General features: G+C 39.4%; 1 non-coding gene across 1 annotated transcript; it reads left to right on the forward strand.

The window, feature by feature from the left end:
• The first annotated feature begins 9,418 nt into the window (after window positions 1–9,418).
• Window positions 9,419–9,526, forward strand: LOC148564860 (small nucleolar RNA R71). Its single transcript, XR_015884598.1, has one exon. It is a non-coding gene; the product is annotated as a small nucleolar RNA R71 (small nucleolar RNA).
• The last annotated feature ends 519 nt before the right edge of the window (window positions 9,527–10,045 follow it).

A 10,045-nucleotide genomic window follows, 5' to 3' on the forward strand; every position in this document is an offset into this window, starting at 1 on the left:
TGATAAAGTGCACTAAACATTGCATGTAAATTACAATTGGTCTCTAAGTTTGGTGTGCCTGAAGGCACTCCCAAATCTTATTCAAATTGTATTCAATCTTTCATTCAAGGTGCACGACCAAACATTAAGTTTGGTGTTCCTTTTGAACACAGTTAATGAAAAGCAAGAAGTTCCTCTGGATTTAGAAATTCATGACAAGTATACGATTTGCATGTTTTAATACTTTGATTTCAATTACTCTAGGTAGTAAAATTGTTTAGGATCAAAGAGCCAAAGTGACTAGGATTTATTAGAATTATGCACATTCATTAAGGACAACCAACATGGATTCCATGTCATCAGGAGACATTACCAAACACTAAGTTTGGTGTCCAGTAATAAGTGTGCATACATACAAAGGTCACGGCTATAAGCTCAGGAAGTCAATCATTGATTTACAATTCAAAAAGAAGGAAAAACATGTACAAGTACTATTCACTATTCACATGACCGAAAAAAAATGATAGCAAATTTGTTTGTTTGTGCAGGTACAAAAGGAAAGATAAGAATGGAGGAAAAATACAAGGGGGAGGTACGGTGCTTGGTCAAAAAGGAAGTTCACAAGTCTTTGAAACTAACACATGGGAAAAGGAAGGATGATGAACAACAAAGAAGATGCTAAAAGGTTGTATTGTCACTTAATTGCTTGTACTTTGAATTGCTGATATTGGAAGTTTGCATGCACCCCTGCTTTAAGTTTGAGTCATTGCAGTTTTTGTTTGTCTGTTTGTTTAATTTCCAAATAAGTGATAGTCTAAGTGTCTGGATAAACTTCACTTGCTTAAATGTATGCTTGCCATGCTTGTTCTGTTTCCAAAAATAAAAGAAAAGTTTGAACAAAAGTAACTTGGCTCAATTAGTGACAAATCAAGTAGAATTAAGTGGTGGTATGCATGCTTGATTGTTTAGTCAGATCACTGGAAATAGAGTGTAGAATTATCATTTTTTGTGTAGAAATTGAAAACTGTCTATGGATCTTGATGAATAAATGTCTTTGGCCATGTAAAAGAAAGAAAAAGAAGAAGAAAAAGCCACTGAAAAAAGGCAACAAAAAGCAAAAAAAAAAAAAAATTTGAGAAAATAAGCTAGGCACCAATGGTTTGAACTTCTGAGACAAATGTCTGTGGTGTTTATGTATTAAGGATATGCTTGGATGAATAAGTTCTGAGGAGTGTTTCAACACTTGGTAACTTGGGTTAACTAACCCGGGATTATCAACCAAAAGTCCATTATCAAGAGCAACCTAAATACAAAACATTTAGTCACACAAAGAGGTGCTGGACACCAATGTCTCAAGAAGAAATGTGAACTAAAATGCCTGTAGTGGATATGTGTAGTGCACTGATAAGAAAAAGAAAATGCCAAAGGCTTGTGCAACACATGACACTGAGCAAACAAGGAGCAAAAGGAGCTCTAAGAAAAAGAAAAGAAAAACAAAGAAGAGAAAAGTGCCAAGGACATAAGAATAACAAGGGGCCATAGCAGTGTTTGATGGATGCAATGAAAAAGTGATAATCTTCCTTGATAAGAATGAAAAAGTGATGCTGCAACTTTCTGCATAAAACCCTTCTGATGAACTTCAAATGCTTGCTAATATAGCCAATGTAATTGCTTTCTGTTTCATACTTTCTTCTCAAATAACTCAGGACTTGCTTAGGGACAAGCAAGTATTAAGTTTGGTGTTGTGATGCCAAGGCATCTTAGGCTAGTTTCACTAGCATTTTTTCTGTTATTTTTAGTTGTTTTATGCATTTTCTTGAGCCTTAAGTAATCATTTGGGCCAAATAGTCATGCTTGTCTTAAATCATTCAAACATGAAGATTTTGATGCAAATTCCATGAGTTTTTAGTTATATTCCTTGAATGCTATGAATGAAAGATTTCTCATGAAATTTTGCAAGACTTTGATGCAGTTGTTTGGATGATTTCAGGGAAGAAGAGGCTAGGCAAGGAAGCAACAAAATCAATAAAGGAAGCTTGAATATCACATGTGGAGTTTAAGCTCCAGTTTAAGCTTAAACTGGAGCTTAAACGCCAAAACCATGAGAGCTAAGGAAATGCTGAAAGTGGCGTTTAACCTCCAGTTTAACCTTAAACTGGAAGTTAAACGCCAGAAATGGGAAATGCACCAGGGAGCCATTTCCACGTTTAAGCTCCAGTTTAACCTTAAACTGGAGCTTAAACGTGTTCGACCAAGTTTTCTCCTCCAGGGTTGCTTTCTCCATTTCCACGTTTAAGCTCCAGTTTAACCTTAAACTGGAGCTTAAACGTGTTCGACACCTCCAGGGCTACCTTTCTCAGCTTCCACGTTTAAGCTCCAGTTTAACCTTAAACTGGAGCTTAAACGTGTTCGACCTCCAGGATGCCTTTCTCTATTCCCAAGTTTAAGCTCCAGTTTAACCTTAAACTGGAGCTTAAACGTGTTCGACCTCCAGGGCTGCCTTTCTCTATTCCCACGTTTAAGCTCCAGTTTAACCTTAAACTGGAGCTTAAACGTGTTCGACCTCCAGGGCTGCCTTTCCTATCTCCACGTTTAAGCTTCAGTTTAACCTTAAACTGAAGCTTAAACGTGTTCGACTACGTTACCCTCCAGGGCTGCCTTCTTCCATTTCCACGTTTAAGCTTCAGTTTAACCTTAAACTGAAGCTTAAACGTGCTTCCACAAAAGGCATCACTGGAAGTGTCTGGCGTTTAAGCTGCAGTTTAAGCTTAAACTGCAACTTAAACGCCACTCTTGGAAAAGGTTTCTGGGCCAAAAATATTGCAGTTTAAGTTAGCTTTTGAACACAAACATTAACTTAAACTTATTCTGGTATGAAACCCAATTGAATATCATGGTTTATGGGATTGGGCCTGAAGGATTGATGAGTCTGGAATTTCAATTTGTTGAGTCATGTGTCATTACTTGATTATCACTAAGTTGGCTCAATGAATGTTACAGAATTTGGATCAGCAGCCTCATCAAGATTATGGATCATAAACCCAAAGCAAAAGGAAAGCAGGGAGAGGCCTCAAAGCCCAAGAAACACAACAGAAGCTCAATATAGAAAGTGTATAAATAGGATAGAATTTAAGTTAGGAGGAACTTTTACCTTTTCATTTTTTGCTAGTTTTCATACCTTTGTAATTGAATTCAGAGCTATGACTCACTAAACCCCCTTTCATTGGGTTAGGGAGCTCTATTGTAATTCAATGAATCAATAATAGTTTATCTTCTTCTTCAATCTTTTCTCTTGAATTTTGTTAGAAAGCTTCTCGATCTAATTCCATTGGGTAGTTGTCTTGGGAAAGAAACTACCCATAATTGGAATCCTTCGGAACCTTGGGAAAGGAATGGAGGATTCATGCTAGAGAAGCTTTCTCACAGTAAATTGGATTGGGGTTTGGATGGATATTGTGACATGTAATCCTACCAAATTGTGGTTCATGAAACTGTGTGATATAATCAGTGATCGAGCATCATCTCTTCTTATGAACATTTAAGCCAAGGGATTGGAAATTTGTTTGTTTTTAGAGAGAATTGGTGAGCCAAGGGATTGGGATCCAATCATATAAGATTGCCAAGCAAAATTCAATGAACGCATTGGTTGAGGAAGAGATAAACATGTTTTGATTCGGAGATCTCAATATCTCCTATAACCCAATGAATTCCCCATTTCTGATTTCCACTTTCTCTTTACATTCTGCAACTCAATTCATGCAATCACCCCCATTCCCTTTTAATTTCAGCAATTTAGCTTCTGCTCTTTAATTCATGCAATTTAAGATTCCGCCATTTCAATTTCTTGTCATTTACGTTTCCCGCCAATTTTACATTCCGCAATTCTCATCTAAATCTTGATTCCGCTCAACTAGAACATACTTCTAATCCGAATTGCTCACTCAACCAATCCTTGTGGGATTCGACCTCACTCTATTGTGAGTTTTTACTTAACGATAACCGGTGCACTTGCCGGAAGGAATTTTGCCGATCGTGCAATTTCCTAAATCGTAGCATAACAAGTTTATGCGCATCAACCGGCATGCCTCTTGAGTCTCTCTTCCATTGAGAACCTTCCACATAAATGTCCCTAAGGACTTGGTCCAACCTTTGATCAAAGTTGACCCTTCTAGTGAAAAGGTAAGGGTCTCCTTGCATCATTGGCAAGTTGAATGCTAGCCTCACATTTTCCGGACTGAAATCCAAGTGGTTTCCCCGAACTATTGTGAGCCAATTCTTTGGGTTCGGATTCAAATTTTGGTCATGGTTCTTAGTGATCCATGCATTGGCATATAACTCTTGAACCATGAAGATCCCGACTTGTTGAATGGGGTTGGTGAGAGTTTTCCAACCTCTTCTTTGAATCTCATGTCGGATCTCTGGATATTCACTCTTTTTAAGTTTGAAGGGGACCTCGGAAATCACCTTCTTCTTGGCCACAACTACATAGAAGTGGTCTTGATGCACTTTTGAGATGAATATCTCCATCTCCCATGACTCGGAGGTGGAAGCGATTGCCTTCCTTTTCCTCTTTCTAGAGGTTTCTTCGGCCTTTGGTACCATTAATGGTTATGGAAAACAAAAAAGAAATGCTTTTTCCACACCAAACTTAAAATGTTTGCTCGTCCTCGAGCAAAAAAAGAAAGAAATGAGTAGAAAAAGAAGAAGTGAAGGAGATGGAGGTGAGGAGAGGTTTCGGCCAAGTGGGGTGATGCACGAAAACTTGTCTCTCAATAATTTTCCTTCGGCAAGTATACCGAATTGTCGTCAAGTAAAAACTCACAATAGAGTGAGGTCGAATCCCACAGGGATTGATTGGTCAAGCAACTTTAATTAGAGGAATGTTCTAGTTGAACTAAGCAGAATTGGATTTGAGATTTGCAGAAAATTAAATGGCGGGAAAGTAAATAGCAGAAAATGTAAATGCTGGAAATAAAGAGCTGAATGTAAATGGCGGAAAGTAAATTACAGAATCTTAAATGGGAATGGGGAAGATGCTCATAAAAGTAGATTGTAGAATTTAAAGAGAATGGGTAAGATCAGAAATGGGGAATTCATTGGGCTTAGGAGATGTTGCATTCTCCGGATCAAGTTCATTTTCATCTCTTCCTCAATCAATGCATTCATTGATCTCCTTGGCAATCTTAAGTGATCGAATTCCAATTTCTTGGTAATTCAATCTCTCAAATCTTGATCAATAGCCAATTCTTTGGTCAATTGCTCATGAGAAGAGATGAAGTCACTGATTATACCACATGTATTTCCAAATTAAAGTGTTGGTAGGATTATATGTCACTATATCTATCCAAACCCCAATTTGGTCCAACATGAGAAAACATTTCTAGCATGATCTCTTCATTCCTCTTCCAAAGTTCCGAAGAGATCCAAGTATGAATAGCTTCTTTTCTAAGATAACTACCCAATTGAATGAAGATTGAAAGCTTTCTAGTAAAATCAAGAGAAAAGATAGAAGAAGAATAATGAAAACTAATATTGATCCATCAAATTACAATAGAGCTCCCTAACCCAATAAAAGGGGTTTAGTTGTTCATAGCTCTGGAAATGGAAAGCAAAGATGGAAAATATATTATGAAAAGTAAACTAGAAGTACAGAGAAAGTAAATTTTACAGAGATTAGTTCTCAAATTTCCAACCTCCTTTTTAATTCAAAACTACCCCTATATATACTACTCTTCTAATCTTCTAGTTGGTTCTTCAAATATTGGATATGGGCCTTTGGATCTTGAGTTTGAAGCAGTTATCCTCTTCAGTGGGCTTAGCTTTACTTGCAGAGAGAAAGTATGAAGTATGCAGGGACTTTTAGCTTAGGACGTTAGTGGCGTTAACGTTAAGTGAAAGTGTGGATTCGAGAACGTTAGTGGCAATCACCTTTTTCACTAACGTTCCAATCCCAAGGATGATCCATGTTAACTTCAACGTTAGTGGCATCAGCGTGACCACTAACGTTGCCTCTTGGTCCTTCGCACACGTTATTGGGACTTACTTTTTCCAATAACGTTGAGAATCCTCCTTTCTCCCTACGTTAGAGTTCACGTTAGTGTGGCTAACGTGACCCTTAACATAGGCTTGCCACATCTTCGAGAACGTTAGTGACACTTACCTTTGTCACTAACGTTTTAAAACGCCCCTACTTCCCACGTTAGAGTTCACGTTAACTAGGTTAACGTGGCTTCTAACGTGGTGGTGATAGCCATCTCCAACGTTAGTGACAAAGGTGAGTGTCATTAACGTTGGCTCATCATTCTTCAATCCATGTTAGCTTCCACGTTAACTAAGTTAACGTGGGAGTTAACGTTGCTCATAGTGGCTCATTCCAACGTTAGTGACAAAGGTGAGTGTCACTAACGTTGGCGATTCTTTCTCCCTCCACGTTAGCTTCCACGTTAACTAAGTTAACGTGTCAACTAACGTGGCTCAAAGTGGCTTAGTCCAACGTTAGTGACAAAGGTGAGTGTCACTAACGTTGGCCATTCTTTTGCTTCCCCACGTTAGAGTCCACGTTAACTTAGTTAACGTGGCTCTTAACGTGGCCAATATGAGCTTGGTCCAACGTTAGTGACAAAGGTGAGTGTCACTAACGTTGGCTTCAATTTCTTCTTCCACGTTAGAGTTCACGTTAACTTAGTTAACGTGACTCTTAACGTGGGCTGTGATGGCTTCGAGGACGTTATTGGCGATTACTTTTCTCATTAACGTTGCAAGCTAGCTCCCATTCCACGTTAGTGGTTACGTTAGTTAGACTAACGTGGTTGCTAACGTGGTTCTTCCTTGCTTCCTTTGTCCTGAAATCAAGCAATAGAGTGCATCAAAGTTCTAATCCAAATCATGAGACATGCATCATCCAATTTGTCATTCAATTCTTGCATAATTCTCATGAAATCATGTAAAGTGCACAATGTTTGCTTGAATCAAGATGTAAGTGAAATTCTACGCAAAACTTGCTTATTTCCTAAGAAAATGCATGAAACTACCCTAAAACAATAAAGAAAAGGTCAGTGAAACTGGCCAAAATGCCCTGGCATCATGGGGTGTAATATGTATGATGTGTGAAATTGAAGGTGGTGAGGAGGGGTATTTATAGGGTAGGGGAGAGAGGGTAACCGTGTATGAGGGGTGGGTTTGGGAGGGAAACAGTTTAGGGTATTTGGGGAAGAGTGTTATGGAAAGGTGTGAAGAGGAGAGAAAAAGAGGTGGGGTAGGTGGGGATCCTGTGGGGTCTACAGATCCTGAGGTGTCAAGGAATTTGAGTCCCTGCACCATTCTAGCCTTTAAACGCCCATTGTGTGCCAAATATGGCGTTTAACGCCAGCTCTGCTACCTTTCCTAGCGTTAAACGCCACTCTGTTGCCCATTGCTGGCGTTAAATGCCAGCCAGATGCCCATTTCTGGCGTTAAACGCCAGCCAGATGCCCATTTCTGGCGTTTAACGCCAGCCAGATGCCAGACAGCCTTTTCTGGCGTTAAACACCCAGAATGCTGCCAGGCTGGGTGTTAAACGCCCATTCTGCTATCCTTACTGGCGTTTAAATGCCAGTAAGCCTGTCCTTCAGGGTGTGCTATTTTTAATGCTGTTTTTCATTCTGTTTTTAATTTTTCAGTTGTTTTTGTGACTTCACATGATCATCAACCTAAAGAAAACATAAAGTAACAAAGGAAAACAAATAAATATAATTAAATAACATTGGGTTGCCTCCCAACAAGCACTTCTTTAATGTCAATAGCTTGACAGTGAAGCTCTTAGAGAGCTTCACAGAGACTCAGAGCTTAATGATGGCCTCCCAACACCAAACTTAGAAGTTGAGTGTTGGGACTCTGTTTGACTCTGTGTTGAGAGAAGCTTTTCATGCTTCCTCTCCATGGTTACAGAAGAAGATCCTTGAGCCTTAAACACAAGGTAGTCTTCATTCAATTGAAGGACTAGCTCTCTTCTGTCCACATCAATCACAGTTCTTACTGTGGCTAGGAAGGGTCTTCCAAGGATGATGGAATCATCTTCATCCTTCCCAGTGTCTAAGATTATGAAGTCAGCAGGGATGTAAAAGCCTTCAACCTTCACTAAGACATCCTCTACAAGTCCATAGGCCTGTTTCCTTGAATTGTCTGCCATCTCTAGTGAGATTTTAGCAGCTTGTACCTCAAAAATCCCTAGTTTCTCCATTACAGAGACGGGTATGAGGTTTATCCCTGACTCCAGGTCACACAGAGCCTTCTCAAAGGTCATGGTGCCTATGGTACAAGGTATTAAGAACTTTCCAAGATCCTATTTCTTCTGAGGTAATTTCAGTTGAACCAGATTATTTAGTTCATTAATAAGCAATAGGGGTTCATCCTCCCAAGTATCATTACCAAATAACTTAGCATTCAGCTTTATGATTGCTCCTGGATATTGAGCAACTTGCTCTTTAATAGTATCTTCTTCTTCTTTAGAGGAAGAATACTCATCAGAGCTCATGAATGGCAACAGTAAGTTCAGTGGAATCTCTATGGTCTCTATATGAGCCTCACATTCCCTTGGTTCCTCATTAGGGAACTCCTTGGAGGCCAGTGGACGTCCATTGAGGTCTTCCTCACTGAAAATCACTGCCTTTCCCTCCTCTATAGGTTCGGCCATGTGGGACGTGTTTATGGCCTTGCACTCTCTTTTTGGATTCTCTTCTGTATTGCTTGGGAGAGTACTAGGAGGGAGTTCAGTAACTTTTTTACTCAGCTGACCCACTTGTTCCTCCATATTTCTAATGGAGGACCTTGCTTCAGTCATGAAACTGAGAGTGGTCTTAGATAGATCAGAGACTACAGTTGCGAAGTCAGAGTGGCTCTGTTTATAATTCTCTGTCTATTGCTGAGAAGATGATGGAAAAGATTTGCTAGTGCCAAACCTATTTCTCCCACCATTATTGTTACTGAAGCCTTGATTAGGCTTCTGTTGATCCTTCCATGAGAAATCTTCATGATTCCTCCATGAAGGATTATAGGTGTTTCCATAGGATTCTCCTATGTAATTCACCTCTTCCATTATAGGATTTTCAGGGTCATAAGCTTCTTCTTCAAAGGAAGCTTCTTTAGTACTGTAGGAAGCAGCTTGCATTCCAGTCAGGCTCTGAGAAATCATATTGACTTGCTGAGTTAATATTTTGTTCTGAGCCAATATGGTATTCAGAGTATCAATCTCCGGAACTCCTTTCTTCTGAGTTGTCCCATTATTCACAGGATTCCTTTCAGAAGTGTACATGAACTGGTTATTTGCCACCATTTTAATGAGTTCCTGGGCTTCTGCAGGTGTCTTCTTCAGATGAAGAGATCCTCCAGCAGAGTGGTCTAATGACATATTGGATAATTCAGACAGACCATCATAGAATATACATATGATTCTCCATTCTGAAAGCATGTCAGAAGGACACCTTCTGATCAATTACTTATATCTTTTCCAAGCTTCATAGAGGGATTCACCTTCCTTCTGTCTGAAGGTTTAGACTTCCACTCTAAGCTTACTCATCTTTTGAGGTGGAAAGAATTTGGCCAAGAAAGCATTGACCAGCTTTTCCCAAGAGTTCAAGCTATCTTTAGGTTGTGAGTCGAACCATGTCCTAGCTCTGTCTCTTACAGCATAGGGGAAAAGCATAAGTCTGTAGACCTCAGGATTAACCCCATTGGTTTTAACAGTGTCATAGATTTGCAAGAAATCAGCTAAAAACTGATGAGGATCTTCCAATGGAAGTCCATGAAACTTGCAATTCTGCTGCATTAAAGAAACTAATTGAGGCTTAAGCTCAAAGTTGTTTGCTCCAATTGCAGGAATTGAGATACTCCTTCCACAGAAGTCAAAAGAGGGTGCAATAAAGTCACCAAGCATCTTCCTTGCATCTCCACCATTGTCGTTGGGTTCGGCCATCTCTTCTTTTTCAAAAAATTCTATCAGGTCTTCTCCAGAGTGTTGTGCTTTAGCTTCTCTTAGCTTCTTCTTTAGAGTCCTTTCAGGTTCTGGATCAGCTTCAACAAGAATGTTCTT

Source organism: Arachis ipaensis, chromosome B5 (genome assembly GCF_059453495.1).
Source record: "Arachis ipaensis isolate K30076 ecotype BB chromosome B5, ASM5945349v1, whole genome shotgun sequence".
Taxonomy (NCBI): Eukaryota; Viridiplantae; Streptophyta; class Magnoliopsida; order Fabales; family Fabaceae; genus Arachis; species Arachis ipaensis.